This window comes from Macrobrachium rosenbergii, chromosome 31 (assembly GCF_040412425.1).
Source record: "Macrobrachium rosenbergii isolate ZJJX-2024 chromosome 31, ASM4041242v1, whole genome shotgun sequence".
Classification (NCBI taxonomy): Eukaryota; Metazoa; Arthropoda; class Malacostraca; order Decapoda; family Palaemonidae; genus Macrobrachium; species Macrobrachium rosenbergii.
The window spans coordinates 6,244,391-6,268,962 of NC_089771.1; the positions used below are offsets into that span (position 1 = coordinate 6,244,391).

Consider the following 24,572-nt stretch of genomic DNA (forward strand, 5'->3'; position numbering starts at 1 on the left):
GAGAGAGAGAGAGAGAGAGAGAGAGAGAGAGAGAGAGAGAGCGAGAGAGAGAGAGAGAGAGTTAAGTATACCTTAATTTAACCAGACCACTGAGCTGATTAACAGCTCTCCTAGAGAGGGCTGGCTCGAAGGATTAGACTTATTTTACGTGGCTAAGAACCAACTGGTTACCTAGCAACGGGACCTACAGCTTATTGAGGAATGCGAACCACATTATGACGAGAAGTGAATTTCTATCACCAGAAATAAATTCCTCTAATTCTTCGTTGGCCGGTCGGGGAGTCGAACGCTGGGCCAACAGCGTGGTAGCCGAAAGCTCTACCCACCTCCAATGAAGAACTGAGAGAGAGAGAGAGAGAGAGAAAGAAAGAGACTTACACTTTCACGAAATGGAACTGAAAAACAGAATTTCAATTGGTTGTAAGATTTTAAATCAGGTTAAAATAAGGGTTGAAATGTCACTTGCCAGTTCTACTCACGGCTCTCTCTCTCTCTCTCTCTCTCTCTCTCTCTCTCTCTCTCTTTCTCTCTGGTTCCCTGTTCTCTTTTGCATATTTCTCCGTCAGCTGAAAGAGCTCCCACTCTCTGTACTTATAGATAAGCTGTTTGTCGATGACTGGCTAATCTCAAGATCTGTTCCTGCCATGATTGACGCATTTATTGATACTTTCACAAATGATTCTATTTGCAAATACATCAGGGATATGTGCATATGCACAAGAATAACAAGTCTGCTTTGTATGTATGTATGTATGTATGTAAGCTTGGAAAGAGAGGCAGCAAAATTCTCTCAAGGACAGAATCGTTATCGCTCTGAACTAGGACAGAGATTCATGCGACCAGCGATGACGTCATCTATGTGGAAGCTGCCCCCACCCCCCCCCTCGCTATGTTGCACTCAACAGATTTGCTTCTTTGTACTTCAAGTCTCTCTCTCTCTCTCTCTCTCTCTCTCTCTCTCTCTCTCTCTCTCTAAACTGGCTTTCGTTCCTTCCGGCACCAGATCGCTGAGGCTTCCTGCAAATTTCAGCAACTTTTCCTGTTGAAATAAAGAGGCATATATGTATGTATGTATGTATGTATGTATGTATGTATGTATGTATGTATATTTGTATGTATGTATGTATGTGAAAGAAGAAGCACAGAGAGAGAGAGAGAGAAAGAGAGGGAGGGAAATCTCTCGGGAGGAGGAGGAGGCATTCGGGCTCTCCTCGCCACATTGAGGACATTTCTGATAACAAAGACTAAATACTCGTCTCCAAGCAGCGACAGTGACGTCATTTTCCAAACATCTCTGGAGGTCAGGGGACGGAAAGAATTTTTGCTCTGTTTATTTGGAAAGGTCAGAATGAAACTCATCTTTTCATTCACTGTGACACGGTAAAATAACCCTCGCATTTTCCTAACTATTTCTCGAAAACAAAAGACGGACGCTGCCGCTGTCATCTCACCTGGAAACATGAAACTGAGTTAGATTTTCAGTTTTAACTTTCTGTCTACACACTCACATAAATGTATACATGTATGTGTGTGTGTATAAAAGTTAATAAGAGCAATGTAAATGAATAAAGGAATAAATGAAGCACTACAAAGAAAAATGGAATAAGTGAAAGTTTGGTTAATTCTTTTTCGTGAGCGCAGTCAGGACAGAAGGATTCAGTGAGAGATTCGTCGCCTTCAGAGAAGGAATCTCTGTCGAATACAGCAACTCAGTCCTCAGTCACTGATGATATTTTGGCAATCTTCTTGTGTTCATGTTCTTTCATTCATTGCTTGTGAAGCTCTCTCTCTCTCTCTCTCTCTCTCTCTCTCTCTCTCTCTCTCTCTCTCTCTCTCTCCTTCTGAAATATCAATGTAAAAAAAATCTTGAGAGATCCCGGATCTCAACCATTTTGAGAGAAAAATTGCGAGAAGAAATATTTCATCTCGGGATCGCTTTAGCATTCTTGTGACAATGCAAAGTCATCCCCTGTGTGAAAAATTCGAGAGGAAGTAAAGTTGAAAGCCATTTAATCAAGAGAGAGAGAGAGAGAGAGAGAGAGAGAGAGAGAGAGAGAGAGAGAGAGAGAGAGAGAGAGACATTCCTCCCCTCTGCCTGTGCTTGCATGGCGTCATCAGCCTAATTCGTGTCCCCCTCACAGCCTTCTGAAAGCTCTCAAATCAACCGCCGTGTTCTTCGTCCAACTGTTATCTTCTACCGCAAAGAAAGAAGAAGAAGATGCACAAATCCGGTTGAAAGCGCTTTTAGCTGTCATCCCATGACCTTGAAAATACTCTGCTTTAGGTGGTATACTTCTCTCCCTCTCTCTCTATCACATAGGCAGTGACATGAAACGTCTGAAAAGAAGCTTGTTGATAATTCAATATCAAGAAGGAGAAGAAGTAAACACAGCAACTGACCCACTATGATAACACTAAGCGGAAGGGCGGCAGCTTGCAGAAGATAAGAGCCGAAATATCGTACCGCACTTTCCCTGTTACTTACTGACTTTCGGAGAAGCGTTGCTGTGAATACCGACACTTATGATCCCGAGATGCCGAGGAGTGCCTCTTGTGCTTCATAAGCCAAGGAAAGAGTTAACATGGATACCCACCAACCTCTAACCTTCCTTCCTTTTGGGCAACAGGGCACAGGGCAGCATGCAATGTCTGGCACCGGGTTCCCAGATTTGGCGGTTTCCCACCAAATTTGGCACTAATCTGGCGGGTAAAAATCCAATTTGGCGGGTTAGTGGTTTTTTGGCTGGTTTTAGAAGTTCTCCAGATTGCCGGTGAATGTACATTCCCAAAATTCTCTCTCTCTCTCTCTCTCTCTCTCTCTCTCTCTCTCTCTCTCTCTCTCTCTCTCTCTCTCGTGTTCTCATCAACACCCCCTACTCAATTACCAATGGTCGAGGGGTCATGACCCATTTTAAGAGGGACATGACACCATTAAGCCTTGAATCACAGTCTATCTGTCTGTCTCGACTGTCTCTCTCAGTCTCTGTCTCTCTCCAAGCAAAACGAGGCGATTCTGCTGATATTGTAAACATCCAAACGACCATTTTAAGGTTGTAAATTACAGACACCTTCAATTCCTATCGAGCTAAAGTAGATTAATACAGTGATGTCAAATTTACAAAGTTCATGGTATATAAATTACAGGATTTTGAAAGTACTTCTATACAGAACTGTCCCAGATTACACTCGTCGTATGTGGCAACCATATGGGACAATGGAGAGTCCCTTAAAAGCACGTTCAAGCACCCAGGCCAGGGAATCGTCTCCAATGATTTTAAATATTTACAGAAAAAAAAAGGCGGACCATTAATTGACATCTCAAGACTGATGAATCCTGTGACTGCAAGCAGCAGGAGTTAGTGAAAGGACCATTTTATCTGTTGCTTCGAGAAACCAGAGATGAAAACATACGAGTATGTATATATATATATATATATATATATATATATATATATATATATATATATATATATATATATATATATATAACTTGTGCCCCAATTCTTTCCTCTTTACAAGGGCATGGCATCTAAGGTAACGTGCCCGGGGCAGGGGCGTGTGGGAATTATTGTAAGTAGGAACAAGTGATTCTTTAAAACAGTTACTGAATTCCAAAGACTCAAGGTTAGGGGGAAATGATTAATTGTTCCCGTTTCTTGTTTATTTTGTGCTTAATCGTCTTACAGCTTCCACCCTGTAGTTTCTACCGGTTCGAGACTTTGAATATTTGATCGAGACATTAACGAACTTGATTAAGGGACCATACAATGTTCTGAGAGTCAATCACGCACTAACACTTATTCTCCCCTCACTTGAACTCCCTCTCTCACTTCTTTCCTCTATTTCGACTCTGTTTAGCCTCTATTTCGACCGTGCTTAGACTCTATTTCGACTTTTCCACGTGTCTCTCCTTATATTCGTTATTTCCCTTTGTGTCAACCGTGACGTCATATTCTGGGCAGGTACTCTTTTCCTGAGGAACCTCCTCCACTTGTTTCATTCCAACTCTTGGAGGTGTGTTTAAGGAATTCCCGTTGGTCTCTGGGTAATTGTTCCTTGTAGGACGTCCTTAGGTACCTGGCATTGATGGCATTTGATTGGCTAAAACATCTACAGTAGGCCTAACCTGTGGGAGTGGCTTGTTTCTCTGGACCCTCCCTTGAAGGCCAGGGGGTGAGGGGTGTTTCCTCACGCCTTATACTAACCATAGGTTTACAGGCCTTCCCCTCGGAGATCCCGTGAATTTCGAAGGCACGGCCAAATGTGGCTTCTCTTAGCGCCTCGTTAGTACTTGTGTGCTCTTGAAGTTGCGGTTGGCGACTTGTTATGACAGGCGGGGAGATGTATGTGAGTTTATGGTCCTTTCTACCGACCCCATGAAACAGGATATTTCCACTTCGAAAAAATACATTTTCTCGATTCGATACAGTCTCGACCACGCTACCTAACTGTCTCCCGACAGTTTTCTAAGTAAACAAAACAGTATGGACTATGAGGGCTCCTAACAATGTGCACATTGTGCATGACAAATTCCCTCTATGAATCTGGCTTTAAGTATTAAAACAATGGTATATGATATATAAAAGAGCAAAGAAATATTAGCAGTTATCTATCCAAGGTACATTCGGATTTACTCAGCCCACATACCTAGCTGCCTATCAGGTGGACTTTTAAATTCTTAAAAGTAATCAGTCTGTACAATCCAACGGCGGCAATCTTCATTTCTTGGCCGTCCTGCGTGGATTTCTTGTTGGGCCCGATGGAGACCCCAAATTACCCTAGTTTTTAGAGCTCTTCGTTATACAGTACATATACCTGGGTAAATTTCCACTCCGAAATTGAATTTTTACTGGAATATTTCACCAAAAATTCCTATCCAGGAAGTCTTTTTTTTTGTATATAACGTAGTTAACAAGATTTTAGCACGTAACTTTTCTGACTTCCTAAGATTCAAAGTTAAACAAATCATCGAAAAAGAGTTTGGATTTCTAAAACTGAATCTAATTCCTCTGAATCCACTAAAGATTGGCGGCTTTTTTTTTATTATAAGGACAAGCTACAAACCTTCATGAGGTCCAATATTATTTACAAATTTGAATGTGCAAAATGTCTTGGTAGTTACTTTGGCTCATCAAAGAGAATGTTGCAGGTCCGTCATTACAGCCACTTAGGGTTGAGCCTCAGAACTGGCTCACGAATTACTAACCCCGAATTTTCTAGTATTAGAAATCATGCCGTTAAATGCAAGATTAATATTGATAAAAAAACATTTTTTTCCATAATTGGAACTACCAATTATGCTTACTTAACGACCCTTGAGTCTTTGTTTATTAAACGTCCTGCACCTCTTCTAAACTCCAACGTGTCTTGTCCTCTGCACTTGGCCTAAAAGTTCTCTGGGCATGCAATTAGGCCCATTGCTATGAACTAAAATAAGCCTAGATTTTTTTATGGTGCAAGGAAATTTTATGACAAGACTCTCTCTCTCTCTCTCTCTCTCTCTCTCTCTCTCTCTCTCTCTCTCTCTCTCTCTCTCTCTCTCTGTACTTTTGTCAATTGTGGGTTAATAGTACATTACTTAAGCTAGATTCAGCTCCTGAAGAGCTCACTTAAAAGGCCTCCCCGGACTTGGCTGCTAAAGAAAGTTTTTTTTTTTTTTTTTTTTTTAGTCAATTATCGGAGTCATTTTAGGGGAGCCCTTCAGGCAGATATATCTAGCTAAAGTGAATTAACTATAGTAAGTAGGCCTAATATTATGGCCAAAACCCTTCATGATTTTCAGTAGGCATATATAAAATTATATATTGATATAGGCCTAGGTCTTTATTAGTTAAGTAAAACTCACGACGGAATTCTCTCTCTCTCTCTCTCTCTCTCTCTCTCTCTCTCTCTCTCTCTCTCTCTCTCTCTCTCTCTTCTTCTTCTTCTTCTTCTTATTCTTACTCAAGCAATATATTATTTTATCCTGGTCGTATTTCATTTACAGTAGGCTATATGACAATATATTTTCTTCTGTAAAGGGAAATATCATTTTATCATATTATAACTCCTTAATAATGAGCTAATTGAACTATAAAATAAGGCAATAGTTCCCTATGGCTAGAAATGCATTGCAGTAATATGTGACCGTGTGTAGTTGTAGGTTCCGTTTGACGTCACTGACTCGTCTCGAGCTGCGCGTGATTATACGTAGCTGAAAGGACAGGAAATATGAAACGTAACTTCCTCGTCTAAGTCTATTTCCGATATTGACAATAAAAATCAAATTGCGTGTGTGTGTGTGTGTGTGTGTGTGTGTGTGTGTATATATATATATATATATATATATATATATATATATATATATATATATATATATATATATTTAGTAATAAATAACAATCTTTTATTTTCTTGGCAAGTCTTCCTTTATAAATTTTGTTATTAAACATTAACATCATTCTTTAATAGTAGGAGATGCAAGAGTGATAATAGGAATATGATATAGGCCACCACATTTGTAGATTTTAGTAGATTGGATGGTGCTTTCTGCATAACCTGTGCCCCATTTGCAAAGCAGTCAGCTGGTAGACGTAACATGGGCCGCCCTTGTAAACTCACCTTTTACCAAGTGGCACCATAAATCTGAGGTTCTTGGGAAACATGTCTCTAAACCGTTAGGACGCTCAGAATTTTATATCATCCCTTGAGAATCCTGGATCTACCATTATAGCAACAGTAAACGAGCAGAGATCAGCAAACATTGCAGAAAACTGACACATTCTGAAATCTGTTGCAGAGACAGTACTTTACTGTGGAAGTCAGTGCACTGGATTATGGGGTTATATTGAAATGTCAGACATTGGGAATCCTGGCAACTTCCTTGCACTTCTGTGTGTCATTGCTAATCTTGATACCATCTTCAAACAACGCCTGGAAAAGCCCAAAATGTTGAATGCCACCTACATCTCTCCAAGAGTACAAAATGAAATGACTGAAGTGACTGGGAAACACATAATCCAGAATGAAATTGTTGAAGAGGTGAGAGAAGCCAAATTCTTTTCAGTTATGGCAGATGAAGTTTCATCTCACAGTAATGAATTGATGACTCTGTGCATTCGCTTAGTTGATAGAAGATGCAACATCAGAGAAGAGTTGTTGGAAATATTCATTTCAATCTCAGTCAAAAGGATCTAAGTGACTAAGAAGCTGATAGAGACCATTACGTTTCTGCTTCTTATAAATAACACATAAAAATTATGTTCATTATGTTTTTATTAATGTAACATGTCAAAAGACGTAGTTTTTAACCCAAGATTACCTAAATAAGAGACCGATAAGTCACCCATAGAATGCCTCATAGATTATATTTTCCACTAAAATAACTCGATTTACAACAAAAATATATTATCTAATTGTATTTATTACATTTTTATCAATTCAACATGTTAAAATACCTAATTATTAACCCGTAAATAAGTAAAATAAGCTACTATATTCGCGATGCACTTTTTCACTCCTCGAAACATTTTAGCTACGGTAGAAAATAAGTCATTCGCCAAAAACCCTTCATTAATTACATTTATAAGCATAAAAACTAAACTTTACATTAAAATGATATAATATAATTAAATTTACCGCCTTTTTTTTATAAAACAAAGATGTTAAAAACGTGTCTATGACTCCAAAAATGACTCAAATAAAGGACCTAATCACCTTGGGTGGAAAATGGCCGAGTGGCATGTAAACAAATACTTGTGTCTTGTGGTGTGTCGTCAAAGAAACAGTCACAAATCAATCAATTTCGACCGGAAATACCGACTGGACGATCGAACTGAAGGTCAACCGAGGTCAATGAATGACCGATGTTAATTTTGCGAGTTAAAAATTCGATTAAATTCAAGTATTAAGTTAAATATGGTTGAATTGGTTTAGGCAAAGTGAGGCGCTGTCGGCCTCACGGCGCCTTTATTGAAAGCGTCAACTCCGTTATTTACGTTATTTACGTTAATGAATTCCGTTATTTACGTTATTTACGTGACTTAGATGATGCAGAAGGTTAAGTCAGTGATTGAAGCGAATTTCTTGAGTTAAGAATGAGGTCGGTTGCGTGTTTTGAGTTAAATATGGTTGAATTAGGTCAAATGGTCATACGTCTTCGTTCTGTGTATTTCTTATTTAAACCTTATTTAACCGATTTGAACCTTTATTTTAAGTTATTTAAATCGTATTTCCTCTTTTTTAAACCGCTTCCTAACTGTAGCATTTGCTTTTTGGATTGGTGATATTGGTTATTTCCTCTAAAATTGATTTTTTCTATATATTTTGGCTGCTTATCGAGAATTTGCCGTTATTTTTCGGTCGACTGTAATTAACCTCTAATTAACCTCAGAATTTATTATATTTTTGTATGCTGGCCATCCTGGAATGCTGTATGCAATGTTATAGGGGAACTTTTGGTAAAAAGTGGTTTCCTTTACTGGGGGGTTCGGGGGGTGGAGCCCCCCCTGGCTAAGTAACACGGCCTACTAGGTTAGGTTAGGTTAGGGTACATTATGTTAGTGTGGTTCCTTTTATAATAGATTTCCTTAGCCAATCCTTTCTTGAACACATGTCCCCCCGATGTCTCTCGTATTTGCGGAACCGTTCCATGCAGTCCGTGCGGAGCTATTACTTAGAAGTGCCGTTATTTCTATGATGTAAGCCTAACCAGGCTCTGTTAGGCTAGGTGTCAGGCTCCCTTGTATTGCAGCTTTTAAATGGTTGTTTTTTTAACTCAGTAGATTTAATTTTGACCAATTTTCTTCTGTTTCTTCGCTTAGGCCGTTTCGAGGCTTAGGCTAGGTTAGGTTCAGAGGTATAGGGTAGGTTAGGCTTGGTGGTTATAGGGTAGGCTATGGCCTGTAAGTGCTGACTGTAATAATGGTGCTCGTTAATAGGTTTATGATTTTAGGTCGTGATTTTCATAATTGCCTCCCTCCCCCACCCCCACCCCATGCATAATCTAAGATGATTGCAACGACGGTGTCAGACTTGATTTTGGTTAACCTTCAGGTATTTGTGCACCTTCATCCTCTTGTTGTAGGTCGCACCTTGCCTGAAAGGAAATCAAAGGTACTCCATAAGGGATGTATCCTAACCTAACTTACCACAGGACACTATGCCCAGACTTGCAGGTGGTCTCCCTCCCATCCTTCCAAATGTAACATTCGGACTAAGCAGAATGTGCACGCAACAACACCGCACTCTTACTTGGATATTTTTGGCGACTGAAAAAGTAAATTACATGATGTAGGCTAACCATTACTGAACCTAAATTGCTTAAAACAACCTAAAAAATAAACAAAAATGGATTTTAAATGAGGCTTATTTCCAATGCAGTTTTCCATGAAACTGTTCTCAGTTATACTAAAGTGTAATCTTTTTTCCCTTCCGACGCGATACACAAACCATCGGTCCTTTGCATTAGGAATTACTTTCAGTGTAGGCTCGAAACGGCAGTTGAACTTTCGAACAAGGTATTTAGGCAGTTAACTACTGTCTGGGAGGTGGGGGTACTGCCTGCCCGGATGTAAACATTCCAATTTGCTTTCGGCCTTCGGGCGCTGCAGACAAGTTTTCTTTGGCTCTCTGCCCTGACTGCCTTTGAGCTGTTTTTCCCAGTGGGATCTTGTTTTTTCTTCTTCTTCATTTTCACGAATGTGGATAAACATCGTAAGCCCTCCCTCCCCCAGCGTGTGTGTGTCCTGGGGTGGGAGGAAAGAAATGTAACACTTTTTGCTCTAGCGTGGATATGGACCCACACGCCCTCTGCCCCACCTGCAGAGGACATGTGTGTTCATGCCCTTCTCCTTGTGCCAAGTGTTGTTCCTGGTCGGCTGAGCAGTGGGCGAAGTTTGAGGGGAGGAGACGATACCGTAGGAAGCCCGCCAAGGCGTCGTCCGAGGGTTATACGCCCCCGACGACTCCCTTGGTGGCTGACCCGTCGGGACAGTTTCTCCCTCCCAGCAAGCTTCCCCTTCTTGCTGCCTCTCCCTCGGGTGAGGACTCCCCCTCCCCTTCCTCATTCATTCTGTAGGGTGTGGAAGGCCGTGGGGGAGCGGATGTTCAGGACATCCTCTCTGGGGCCTCTCCTTGTTCCAGGGGCAAATTTTTTCCCCCGGAGCTCGTAGAGGCTTCCGTTTTTTACCTGACTTTTTCCTCAGGCTTGGCAGTGGAAACATCTCTTGGTAGCCAGGTATCCGACCTCGCCTCTGCCTCGCTGCACCTGGGTCTTCCTGGCGTTCTGTCACTGTAGGGCCTGGTATCGCACCTGTCAGGCGCCAGATCCACCACCACAACTATCACCATGACGTCATTCGGCAAGCCACTTGTGACAGTGGCCTCACACCTGGCACCCAGGTGTCGGCCGCTCCTGCCACACTCCATTCCATGCTGCTGCCTCCTGGTTTCCTGGCCCCTCAATGATGGTGACTTCATTGGTGCCATATATCTCCATGCCTGCTCCTGTTGCCGACCCACGCTTGTTCCCGACCCCAGCTCGGGCTCCTGGCTACCCTGACTCTCGGCCTGGCCTGGCTTCCACTCATGCGCCACTCGTGCCTTCGATGTGGAGAAAGCCACAGGCGTTGAGACTGGTCATAGACCTCTCTCCCTGAACCGGTTCGTTCGCCAGACTCGGTTCCACGATGGAAACGGCGCGATCCTTGCTCACTTCCATCAGGGAGAACGACTTCATGCTTACGGTGGACTTGAAGGATGCGTATTTCCAAATACCCATTCATCCGTCCTCTCGCAAGTACCTCCGCTTTATCCTCGGGGAGACAGTCTTCCAATTCAGGGCACTTTGCTTCAGGCTCTTGACCGCTCCCCAGGTGTTCACGAGAGTCTTCTCTCTTGTGCCAGCTTGAGCCCATTTGCACATGATACTTCTACTGCTGAGGATAAAGTACCAGGGAATGCTGATAGACATGGTGGCAGCGAAAGTCTTTCCCTCAGACTCTCGTATCAGCAGATTCAGGAAGGCAGCACAACTGTTCCTGTCTCAACAGGAACAGCCAGCTCGGCAATGGCAAGTCGTCATCGGTTACCTGTTGTCGCTGGAGAGACTGTTACCTCATGGGCGTCTTCACCTGCGGATTCTACAGTGGAGACTAAAGGAGTATTGGCCCAGTCATGAGGCCCCCAGTCCTTTCTCATCCCTCTTTCCGAGGTGGTGAGAGGACCTTCACTGGTGGATGGACGACAGGAACCTCTTGATAGGAGTATCTCAGACGATCGACCGAAGGATGGGGCGACACCTGGAGGAGTTCCTGGCTTCGGGAACGTGGCACCGAGACGACAAGCACCTTCACATCAACATCCTGGAACTCAAGCCAGCCTTCCTGGCTCTCCTAGAGTTCTGGGATTGAGTGTTGGGACACTGTGGTACTGATGAGCGACAATACCACGGCAGTGGCAGACGTCAACAAGAAGGGGGCCATCTAGTATCCTTCCCGTTCTACCAGTTGACGATGCAGGTGCACGAGTGGCCCCTGGCTGAACCGGCAGAGCTGTCAGCAAGGTACAGTTCAGGCAAGAGGAATGTCGTGGCAGACAAGCTCAGCCGCCAGAATCAGGTGATCGGAACCGAATGGTCCCTTCACTCAGAAGTCACGGAAGGTTGTTCGACCTGTGGGGGCGCCCAGTCATCAATCTGTTCGCCACCCGGCACAACAGAAAACTCCAGGTCATCTGTTCAGTCGTGGCGGACCCATGGGTTGCTGCGGAGGACACGTTCCAGCACCCGTGGGACAACCTCGATGTCTACGCCTGTCCTCCATTCTGTCTGATTCGCAGAGTGATCAGCCAAGCGATGATCACTCTGAATCTTAGAATGATTCTGGTGGCACCCAAATGGCCCATGTATCCCGACCTGCTAGCCCTCCTTTCCGAGGCGCTGAGAGAGATTCCCCCATGGCCCAACCTGCTGTGTCAACCCCACGTAGAGCGGTACCACCAGGCAGTGCAGTCCCTTTGTCTTCACGGCTGGAGGTTATTCACCATCTCCTGCAAGCGAGAGGCTTTTCGCGTCGCATAGCAACAGAGATTGCCGGGTACCTCAGATGATTCTCTGCAGCAGTATACCAGGGAAAGTGGTCCGTCTTCTGTGGTTGGTGTCATGGACAGGGTATCTCTCCGGTCAGAGCCACTGTTCAGCAGGTCACAGACTTCCTCGTCTTCCTTCGCCGAGAGAAGCTTCTCTCCGTTTCAGCTGTAAGAGGCTACTGCGGCGCACTTGGCCTAGTCTTCTTTCGAGATTTCCCTACTGATGAGAAGCTTTGAAATGTCCTGCCCACCCAGGATCTCAGCCCCCTGCGTGGGATGTGACTCGTTCTAAGGAGCCTGACTCGGCACCGTACAAGCCTTTACAAGAGTCGCCAGACAGGATCTGACCTTCAAGACTTTCCTTTGATGTTAAAACACGGGATGGGGATCAGTTATGCTCGGTTTCGTCCCAGATTTTTGTGGCGAAGACTCAGAATCCCGGTCCCTGACGCCGGTTCGAGTCTTTCACGATCCTCCCTAGAGGACTTTGTAGGTAATGAAGCAGACGAGATGCTGCTGTGTCCTGTTAGAGTGCTGCAGCGCTATCTGAAGAGCACTCGACGTCTCTGGCCTGAGTGTCGACGACTCTTCGTCAGTACTGGCACGACCAAGAAAGAAGTGTCCAAGAACACGATCTCTTTCCGGCTTCGTGAGACGATAAGGAGAGCATATTCTGCTGCAGGAGAAGATGACACAAGTACACTTTGTCTGAGAGCTCACGAAGTTCGCAGCATTCGTCCGTCCCTTGCATTTCAGAAGAACATGCCGGTTCTTCAGGTATTGAAGGCAGGTGTGTGGTCCCAACAGACCGCCTTCACTTTCTTCTACCTCCGGGATGTTGCACACAAGTCCTTGGGCATTTTTTCCTTGGGTCCTATGGTGGCTGCTCAACAAGTTGTGTAGCTTACCCGGCTCCTCTAACAGGACAGGTTGCGTCTCGCCTAAGATGTACGGTTGTGATTGGAATAATGAATGTGGAGTGACTGGCCTCTGTTCTTTCTCCCCATCGTGGCTCTCTTCCCACAGGCAAGGAGCGGACATGCCGTTACATGCTGGATCTGGCAGTTGGTGCAGGTAAGCACTCAACTAGAGCTTTCGTTCTGTTTCCGTTCAGGTTTATAGAAGCAGCCCCACTCCTTCCCCTTGCAGGGGGGGAAGGAGACCATGACAATAAGACAAGCCCAATGCTTGTGATTGCCTTAATGTCACCGACTCCAAGTTCTTCCTAGCTACTTTGCATGAACTGACGATTCCTCTTTTCATGCAAAGGGACCCAGAAGTCTGACAATTGATCTTGCGTTTCTTACAACCAGATCATTTTGTCAGAGGTAGTTTTCCTTCCTCACTCTATCGACCAGGAAGGGAAGGCAAGGTGTAGTGACCTCCAACCAGTAAGTCTTAATGTAAAGGACTGACGGTTTGTATATTGTGTCGAACAAATCACAGTTTTTAAAGTAAATTGTATTTTTCCCAACTATACAAACCCGAGGTCCTTTACATTACATTTCATGCCCACCTCATGCCACCCCTCAATCTGAAATCTGGGCCGAAAGGCAAATTGGAATGTTTCCATCCGGGCAGGCAGTACCCCCGCCTCCCGGACGGCAGTTAACTGCCTAACCACCTTGTTCGAAAGTTCAGCGGCCGTTTCCAGCTACGCTGAAAGTAATTCCTAGTGTAAAGGACCGACGGTTTGTATAGTTAGAAAAATACAATTTACTTTAAAAAAGTGATTTTATACATAGGATTTACTTCAGTAGTCCTTTTATAGTACAATTCTGTATACTGTATCGCATAAATGATGAAAGCCTAACCATAAATCCTGTGGGTGTCTTCTACAAGACGTACATACCCTCGTTCCTTGTTGTTTCTGTACAGTGGTACTGTAATCCGACTTTTCTAGTATGTACAGTGTGTTACTTAATGTTGCTGTGAATGTGAAGTCGGAATATACTGTATTAGTCTGTGATGAAAATATTAAATTTAGTACTGAGCAATACAGTAATGTACACGAATCTGGCTGGGAGTCTGGAATGGTAAGATAAAAACGATACGGTGCTTTAAGTCCAGCAGTACAGTAAACCCCGTATTCGGGACTCATGGTTTCATGGACTCACACGATTCGGGTTTCTCTGTGGAACATATCTAGCCATCGTCGTTCGGAAAATTCGCCCGCTCACGGTATTTTTCACTGAGAAATATTCACTAATTACTGTATTTTCATATAATTTTCATGAATAAAGGTTTAAGCTATCAAAATGGGCAGTTCTAAGTGTTTTTAGAGGGGGTTTTAAGCATTTGCGGATTTGACCTGTTCGTCCCACACCCCCGCGAATACGGGGGGGGTTCACTGTATACTAGTAGTACAGTAGTAGTACTGTACATACTGTACATGCATACAGGACTGTAATGTACCTGTAAACGTACTGTAATCAATACAGTACAGTACAGTACTGTAAGTCTTGTATAACACAATTTAAAAAATGTGTATGTAGTACTGTACACCTAAAAATAAATTACTGTAAATAAAATGAGGAATCCCTTTACCTGGTGGACATTGAGAGGGTACAAAGTCTGGCGAGTTGGGGTTTGAGGATGGGATCACTGTATCTGATGCGGCAGGAGACGGTAGGTTGGTCCTGGGAGGAGGGACAACTTCTGGATCTGGAATAATGATACAACCTGTACATTACAGTACAGTACTACTGTAGTATACAGGCAGTCCGGTTTGACGGGGTTCCGTTCTTGCAGGCGTAGAAAAAATCGTTGTAAACTGAAAAATCGTCAAAAATCCTAAGAAAACCTTACTTTTAATGTCTGGGTGTACTGAAAATGATGTAAACTGTATTTTTATTGAGTTTTTCATCAAAAATACCTCCAAATTCTGATTATTCTGCTGTTTTGGAGCCATATTTCTTCCGTTGGGTCGGTGTACGACACGTCGTAGCCCTGGAACCTGCATCGTAAACTGGGAAATAATTTCTGATAAATATATCTGAAAAGTGTCGTAACCTCGGAACGTCGTAAACCGGGGACTGCCTGTACTTGTTTTTCCTAAAATTTATAACAATTTATAAAACCATTTAAACAAAAACAAAAAAGTGAAGAATTCCGTACTGTATTAATACCGTACTGTACCTGTTGAAGCTGAAGAGAGTTTAGTTGACTCAAGTGGGAAACCTTCAAAGGATTCTTCAAGGGAATCTGGGTCATCCGCAAACATGAGGCTCAGTTCTGGAATGACAATCATGTATGTACCATACAGTAAAACAAATACAGTGAACCTCAGATAAAAGGCCCCCATGGGTATCAGGTCAAACAGGGGGCTGAATGCTTAAAACCCTCTAAAAACACTTAGAACTGCCCATTTTGATAGCTTAAACCAAGAAAAACCCAGTAAAAATGTATATACCTGAGTATTTTAATAATTTTATCACAAAAAAGTGCATTTATTCATGAAAATTATATGAAAATACAGTAATTAGTGAATATTTTCAGTGAAAATACATGAATGGGCTTCATTTTCATGAACGATGGCTAGATATGTTCCACAGAGAAACCCGCGAATGTGTGAGTCCGCGAACCATGAGAACGCGAATACGGGCGGTTTACTGTACAAAAAAAGACTTCTGTACCAGATCGACCTGGAGAGGCTAGTGGGCCTACTACTAGTGGAGGTTCATCACTTGTACTTGGAAGATGGTGGCTTAATCCTGGAATGATAATGAAAAAAATTAGGTTATGCATCAGTACTGTACAGTACTACATAAATATATATTAGTACATATGTACTGTGCTGTACAATAAAACAAATAAAAAGAATAATTCCTGACCGGGAGAGGTTGGTGGGGATAATTGTACTCGGTCAGGTGCAGTGCAATCAGGATAGGACTTTTCTTTTGCAATAATAAAGATGATACAAACGATTGGGTGATTCGTAATGTACTATATACTGTATAAAAGTTATTACAGTTTATAAAACATTTTACATAAAATACTACAGGCAGTCCCCAGTTATCGGTGGGGTTCCGCTCCCGACAGCATGATGATAACCGAAAATCGCAGACAACCGAAAATCAGCGATAATAGCACCGATCTTGGGTTATTGGTGCCGGTATCCGGTTAATGGCACCGATAACCAGGGGTCAGTGCCGCCAGTAACCAAAGGATCAGTGCCGATAACTGGAGATCGGCGCCAATAACCGGGAATCGGTGTCGTAAAACCAGTTATCGCCATCGCTAGACAAGTGCCATAAAACCGATTGCGATAACTGAGGCTGCCGATAACCATGTACTGGCTGTATATGTACATACTGTACAGTGGTAAAAACAAATGAAGAATTCCTTACCTGGGTTAAGAGTTGCAGGTGGTGCTGGGGACTGCTTCTTGAAGCCAAAAATCTTTAGTTTAGATTAGATGCTTCTTTTCATCTGCTTCTCCCTTACAGTCTCCTTGTAAAAGGTTAGAACATCCTGAACTACTCTTTGAAACTTCGTGAACCTTTCCACATTAGGGTCTATGCCTGGACAATTACCAGCCCTTGCTCAAAGTGGGCCAAAGCTTGCGACAAGCCCGTAACACTTAATGCCCTGGGCTTTGGGGCTTATGCCTCTTCCTCCTCCTCCTCCTCCTCCTCGATCATCTGCTTTTCCAGCTCAGTGAGGTCCTCTGCTGACAAATCCTCCCCATGGGATTCCAGCAGCTCGTTCACATCCTCAGCTTTTGACCCCAAATTAAGCTTCTTGCTATAGTGAACAATGTCCTTCTCACAGCATCAAGACTCTCCCCTCCTCAAAGCCCCGTAAAGTCCATCATTTAAATTTGGACGCAGCTTCTTCCAGGCCACATTCAAATTGGTTTTCTTGACCTTGTTCCAAGAAGATTCAATGTTTCCCACAGCATCTAAAATACTGTAGCCTTCCAGGCTCACTTGACATCCAACTTGTCACTGCTATTTTCAGTGACCCTGAGGACATGGCGAAATGTCCTCCTGGTGTAGTAAGCCTTGAGGCTAGCAATGACTCCCAGGTCTATTGGCTGTAGAAGCGATGTAGTGTTTGGTGTAAGGTAGGCTACCTTCACTTCAGGATAAATCTCACCCAAATTAATAGGTGACCAGGGGCATTCTTCAACACCAGCAGCAGGACCTTAAATTCCAGACCATTCTCCTCCAAATACTTCCTAACTGCTGGCGTGAAGTGATCATTAGACCATTCCTCGAAGATAGCAACAGTGACCCAGGCTTTCGTGTTGGCCTTCGAAATGACAGGGAGCCGAGGCTTGGAAATTCCCTTAGGTGCCCTTGGATTTTCAGCCAAATGCACTAACAAGGGCTTCAGCTTGAAGTCACTGCTGGCATTGCTCCCAAGAAGTAAAGTCAGTTTCTCCTTACTGACTTTATGGTCTGGTGCTGCCTCCTTGGATACGTACGTACGACTAGGCATACGTTTCCAAAATAGGCCCGTCTCGTCCACATTGAAAACTTGGCCAGCCGTATAGCCTCCATCCCTGATGATTTCAGCGAGGCAACTAGGAAATCCTTGTGCTGCTTCCTCGTCTGTACTAGCAGCCTCACCGTGCAACTTAAGGTTGTGCAAACTTGCACGAACCCTGAAACGATTAAACCAGCCTCTGCTGGGTACAAATGGTTCAATTCCACTACCTTCCTCTTTCTCCTTCACTACTGCCTAGCCTTCATCTGAATAATACCAAGGCTCACTGGAACGTTTCGTTGGTTTTGGTCCTCGAGCCAGACCATCAATAACTTCTCCATCTCCACGAGGTTGGGGTTATGCTGCTTGACTAGACTAGTAGCAGCACCACCTTTCATGTGTTGTAAAACACGTTCCTTATCCTTGACCATAGACTGAACAGTGGTTCTGCTAAGTCCAAGGGCATGGCCAATTTCAGTGTTCGTCTCACTTGAAAGAAAAGTATTGGCTTAACCGAGGCCAGGCATTTGTTATAAAAAATTAGGCTACATGGTGTCTCTCCTAATCTGCATCCAGTATGTACAGTACTGTACTGTAGTAGACTGTACATTGAAAAGACCGTGACGTAAATATAATCTTTATTAGGGTAAAATATTGCCCATGACATATCGATTGCTAAATTTGCATCTTTTCACTCAATATTTAATTGGGTCAAACAGCAGGAAAATGAAACTTTAAGAAACCTTTCAAAAAGACTGAAGTTTCATTAAAAAAAATTAGTTGCTGTAACTGCCAATTGAAATAAAATGTAGTAAGCATATGAAGCCTTTGTACAGTACTGTACTGTAAATGCATTTTTTGGAATGTGTGTCATGCACATTTTCATTTGATATTTAATTGGTCGAACCACAAGAAAATGAAACTTTAAGAAAGCTTGCAAAAGATTGAAGTTTTATTAACAAAATGTGTTATAATTAACTGCCAAATTAATAATGTAGAACCGTGTGAAGTCTTTGTAATGTAAACCCCCCGTATTCGAGTTTTCAAAATTTGCGGACTCAGGTATTCGCGGATTTCTCTGTGGAACGTATCTACCCATTATTCGCGGAAAATCCGCCCATTTGCAGTATTTTTCACTGAGAAATATTCACTAATTACTGTATTTTCATATTATCATGAATAATTGCACTTTTTGTGATAAAACTGTTAAATTACTCGGGTACTGTATAAACATTTTTAGAGGGTTTTCTTGTGTTTAAATGATCAAAATAGGCAGTTCTAAGTGTTTTTAGAGGGTTTTAAGTATTTATGATTTTAGCTATTCGCGGGGGTGTTGGTATGCATCCATCGCGAATATGGGGTTTACTGTAAATACAATTTTTGGTAGCAGATCATGTGCCTTTGGCGGACATGCTATTGCGTCACGGCCAGATATTTTACCTAATCTGTAATAACTTTTATAAAAAGGTGAATTTCATCTGCCTAATCCTTTACTGTGGTCTGCACAGTAGTTCTACAAATTTATAGTGCCAGATTCAGTGAACTACGGGTAAACCCCGGCCTGATGACAAAGGGTGCACAGGTCCAAACACCCTAAAAAAAAAAAAAAAGTCTTGCCTTTTTCAGAATGCTTAACGATGTCATATTTCAACTCCATTGATATAGACCTCCTTTTCTTACTAGCACCTCCATCGGATGCAGGATTCTGGCGTTTGGGACCCGTGAGGAAATCACAAAGGCTTCGTTATGGTGACAGCAGCAGCGCTACCTGTCTCAGTGAAAGGCACACGCAGATTGATAAAACATGCTTTCTGAGGCTGTGGGCTGTTTGGTATTCCTCCGCCGTGCACGTGCGATTGACCCAGGCAGCGGGCTGGTCGTTCTCCGGTCAAGTGCAGTTACAGTACGCTCAGAAATGAGTTCCTGTCTACTGCCAAGGGGGTCTCTTATGGTGCCGATAACCGGTTATTGGCGCCATAGGCACCAGTGTGGAATCTTAACCGACATCACGCCATAAAAAAAACCATATTTTTATGAATATTTTTGAAAACCGCCACAAAACCTAATCGCTGACAACCGAGTCTGCCGATAACCGGGACTGCCTGTACCGGGGCTGAAAGGCAGAGTGGAGTACAGACCGACGAGTGGGTGGGGCTTCCCCCTGCTGTTTGTACTAACAACTTTGTTCAGTAAATGGCTGTTTCCAGCTCACGTTCGCAAGCAGAATCTATGTAAAGACCTTCAGGTTTTGTGTGTTAGGGAAAATACAAATTTGGAGTTCTTTAAAATTTCCAATTTTTAACACAATAGCCATAACACTTTTTATGCTCATTGTCATCCATTAACGCGAGTCCTCGTCCTGTTTGTTCTGTAAGGTGAAGTCAGTTGTGCGCTCTCTGTAATCTGTGTATAGCACATGTTCGCTTTAGCTTAACTGGAGGAAGAGGTAGAAGGACAAGAGGATGACGTCAATGAACATTTCTCCTTTCGTCCATTCCCCCCCTCACCTCCCGCCCGCAGGGAAGAAGTGCCCTCAGTGCACCTCACAATGCACTGCAGTCAACCCCAGTAGGCGTGGGGTATGCGTGCCACTCACTGCCCCTACAAATAGCTAAAATTGCGAATACTTACAACCCCTCTAAAAACACTTATAACTGCCTAATTTGATAGTTCAGAACACCAAAAACAATCTAAAATTACTTAAACCTGAGTATTGCCAATAGTTTATCACAAAAAGTGCATTTAGTCACGAAAACTGATATGAAAAGTGCAGTCATTTGTGAAATTTCTCTCTGAAGAATACCGCGAATAGGTAATTTTCTTGAATAATGTATATATATGTTCCACAGAGAAATCTGCCTATGGGTGGAAGCTCAAACCTGGAACTGCGAACAGGTGGGGGTCCACTGTACAGGCAGTCCCGGTTCTGACGGGTCCGACTTTGATGTTCGAGGGTTCACGACACTTTTCAAATATATTCATCAGAAATTATTTCCCGGTTTATAACGCGTGTTCGGGGTTCTGCGACGCGTCGTACCGATCCGACGGAAGAAATATGACTCCGAAATGGCAGAATAATCAAATTTTGGAGTTTTTTTTATTGAAAAACTCAATAAAAATGAAGTTTACATCATTTTCAATACATCCAAAGCATTAAATGTAAGGTTTTCTTAGGATTTTTGACGATTTTTGACAATTTTTCGTCTTATGATGATTTTCAATTTACGACGCAGCGTAAAAATGGAACCCCTGTCGTAAACCGGGGACTGCCTTTATAGGCATTCCTTAAGGGATTTCGCAGCACCCATTCAGCCCCCAGCTGCAACCCATTTTTTCCTGGTACTGAACCTCTGTTCATATTCCCTTTCTTTACTCAACTCTCTCCTAACAATTGTTTCATAGTACAATTGTGAAACTCCCTCGTTATGCCTTTCAAACCTTTCCATTCCTCTCAGTTTCCCTTTCGGCGCTGAATGACCTCACAGATCCCAGCTCTCGACCTTTGGCCTGGATTTTTATTCCATTCTATTCCATTCCCCATACATCATCTTCCGCCTTTGCCAGGTCGAGACTGGTGGACGAGACTAAGGTCTGGTCAGATATGGTGGTGTGACATTAATTCAGTGATTGCTTCAGGAACACAGGTTTTTCAAGAGCAAGATTATGTCAGAGCAGGAGAGTCTTGTGAGACAGTTGATAGAATGAGTGAAGTAATTCCAGTGAACTGTTGGTTCTGAACACTCATGTTTGGAATGGCTGTTGCGTCGGAAGACTTGGGAATCAGTGTCTGTGGAAAAATAAGTTAAGTATACCTTAGTTTTACCAGACCGCTGAGCTGATTAACAGCTCTCCTAGGCGGGGCTGGCCCGAAGGATTAGACTTATTTACGTGGCTAAGAACCAATTGGTTACTTAGCAACGGGACCTACAGCTTATTTGGAATCCGAACCACATCATGGCGAGAAATGAATTTCTATCACCAGAAATAAATTCCTCTAACTCTTCATCAGCTGTCTGTGGAAATCATGACTGCGATATGGGCTTAGTATGATTGATGGGTTTTGTTATGGACCGATAAATTTAAAGCTTCAGTTTCATGTTAAAGTTTTCTAATAATCATTTACCTTCTCGTATTTCAGACTCTCTGCCCTCCCGACAAAGAAGTCATTTTGTGGCATCCAGGTTTTGGAAGTGAATGGGTCAACAATGAATTTAAAGTGCAAGCTCCTGTGAGTTGTTGGATAAGTTCTAAAAACGGAAATATAAAATTGTAGATATCAGATTTGTGCATGCGTTGACAGGAGAAATTGGAGGAAATAAGATAAATAAATAAAGTGATAGAAGCTGTGAATAACTAATAGAAGAAAGTGAAAAAAATTGGAGTTTCCTTAAATAAACAAACAACGTCAAAGGACCAAAAGCTAAAATGAGCATCTTGGAATATCCTTTGAAAAGCGAGACTGAGGATCCATTAGTGATGTCTCACGTCAAGCACGAAAACATAGATGTGGTGGGCAGTGATGCCCCAGCCAGCTGTACCTCTCCATCTTTGGACCCATTAATGGAAATTAAGACAGAAATGAAGACGGAAGTGGAGGTGTTCTGTGAGTCTGATGGCAGCGTGAGGCGTGGCTCCGAGGATTTTCGTCAGCATCGGAGATGAAGACGGTTTGTCGCCAGTCAGAGAGGAAGTCGATAAGGAGAAGCCCTTCGTGTGCCAGGAATGCGGGGAGGCCTTTCCACGGAGACCCACCTCGAGCGACATTTCTGGAGCAATGCAGGAAGAAGCCAGATGCCTGTGGCGTGGAAAGGCATTCTCCCAGAAGTCCAGCCTCAGGGAACACGCCGAGACCCACAGTGGAGAGGGCCATGCACTTTGTGACGACTGCGGAAGTCGTTCTCCAGGAAGTCATATCTCAAGAGACACGTGAGGAACCACACGGGGAGAGGGTCCCTTTGTGTGCAATGACTGTGGGAAGTCATTCTCCAGAAATCAATCTCAAGGACCACGTGGCAACTCACTCTGGGAGAGGCCCTTCGTGTGTAATGACTGTGGGAAGTGGTTCTCCACATAAATCGTATCTCGGCGCCACGTGGTCATCCACACTGGGAGAGGCCATGCGTGTGCAATGACTGTGGGAAGTCGTTCTCCCCAGAAATCGTATCTCAGGCCACGTGTCCAATCCACATCGGGAGGCCCTTCGTGTGCAGTGTCTGTGGAAGTCGTTTCTCCCGGAAAACCGTTTCTCGCGCCACGAGGATCCACGAGGGAGAAGCCCTTTGTGTGCAAGGACTGTGGGAAGTCGTTCTCCCAGAAATCGATCTGAAGACCACCACGGTGGTCCACGGGGAGAGGCCCTTCGCGTGCAAGGACTGCGTGGGAAGTGGATTCTCCGCAATCGCATCTCAAGACCCACATGGCAATCCACACGGGAGAGGCCCTTCTTGTGCAGTGACTGTGGGAAGTCGTTCTCCCGGAAATCGTTTCCGAGCGCCATGGCGATCCCCACACAGGAGAGGCCCTTTTGTGCATGGACTGGGAAGTCGTTCTCCAGAAATCGAATCTGAAGACCCACATGGCAATCCACACAGGAGAGGGCCTTCGCCTGCAAGGACTGTGGGAAGTCATTTTCCCACAAATCGAATCTCAAGGCCCACATGGCGCATCCACACTGGGAGGCCCTTCGTGTGTGACTGTGGGAAGTCCTTCTCCCAGAAAGCGTTTCTCAAGACCCACATTTTGATCCACACAGGGGAGAGGCCATGCGTGTGCAATGACTGTGGGAAGTCCTTCTCCCAGAAAACCGCATCTAGAGCGCCACATGGTGGTCACAAGGTGAGAGGGCCTTTGTGTGCAAGGACCGTGGGATGTCGTTATCCCATAAATCAAGTCTCCCAGGATCACATTGCGATCCACGCGCAGGGAAGCCATTTGCCTGCGAAGGTGTGGGGAAACTTTTGCCTGGAGGAAGAGCCTGAACCGACATTTCTTGACTCACGGGTGAGAAGCCTTCAGATGCACTTTGATTGGGAATTTGTTCTAACAGATGTCACATCTGAAGGTTTACATTACTTACTTACAATGCACGGCAGTTTTAACTTGAAAACATTCAGGGATTGCTCGTTCAAAGTGACTTAGCCTTTGATTTTAATTGTAATTTGTTCCTCGTCCTTTACTTAGAATTTCTAATATTTAATGCTAATAATTCATTCTAATATTTAATTCATTTAATTAATTTTTTTCAGCTATGGAATGGAGTGTCCTTACTGGGCAGCAAGGAAGCCTTCAGACAGAAGAAGCCCTGCAGTAACTTCATAAGTTTGAGGGTCTACACTTGTGAGAGTACATCGCCACATCATGGAGAGCGGCCAGGTATTTTGGGTAGGCCTGTGGATTCATTGAGGGTTAAAATTGCAGGTTTATCTTCATGTAGAAAGGGAAACGTTTCTGTTAAAATTGCTGATATTTTTTGTAGAAAGGGGCTTTTTATGTCAAAATTCCATTTTTTTTTTTATGTGAAAGGGACTTTTTTCTGTAAACACTGGAAGGTTTTGATGTGGGGACTTTTTCAGTTAAAATTGCAAGTTTTTAATATAGGGACTTTTAGTTTCAATTGCAGGTTTGTTCTTGACATAATATACAAACCGTCGGTCCTTTACAATAAGAATTACTTTCAGCGCAGCTTTGAAAGCGGCCGTTTAACTTTAAACAAGGTGATGGAGTATGTAGTTAACTACTGACTACAGGTGAGAGTCTCGCCACCCAGTTGGTACTTACACCCACTTTTCTCGGCGTTGGCGAAGGAAGGATGTGCTCTTCTCCTCTCTGCCTGCTGTTTGACTGTGTTTACATTTTAGTATACTGTTGATATTGCTGATATATGATTATAATGTATTTATAATATATGCAAATACAAACTCCTTGTTTTGCTCATGAGTTTATACATTCAGTACTGCGATATAGTGGTTCATATTGACATCCTTAAACCTACTTGACTTTATTGGCAAAGTGATGTGTCAGACTGGTTTTATTGTCGCCAAGGCAATGAGCTTAACCCTTAATTGACAGATCCC

The 24,572-nt window shown here is 43.3% G+C and overlaps 1 protein-coding gene across 9 annotated transcripts in view; it reads left to right on the forward strand.

The window, feature by feature from the left end:
* The first annotated feature begins 7,727 nt into the window (after positions 1-7,727).
* LOC136855334 (zinc finger protein 665-like) overlaps positions 7,728-24,572 on the forward strand; it is a 64,699-nt gene continuing 47,854 nt past the window's right edge. For 8 of the 9 annotated variants that reach the window (XM_067132241.1, XM_067132248.1, XM_067132250.1 and 5 more), the window contains exon 1: positions 7,728-7,819. The gene's annotated coding sequence lies outside the window, so the exon portion shown is untranslated. Of the gene's footprint in view, positions 7,830-24,572 lie in introns of all 9 variants that reach the window. The other variant, XM_067132247.1, reaches the window with a different exon arrangement.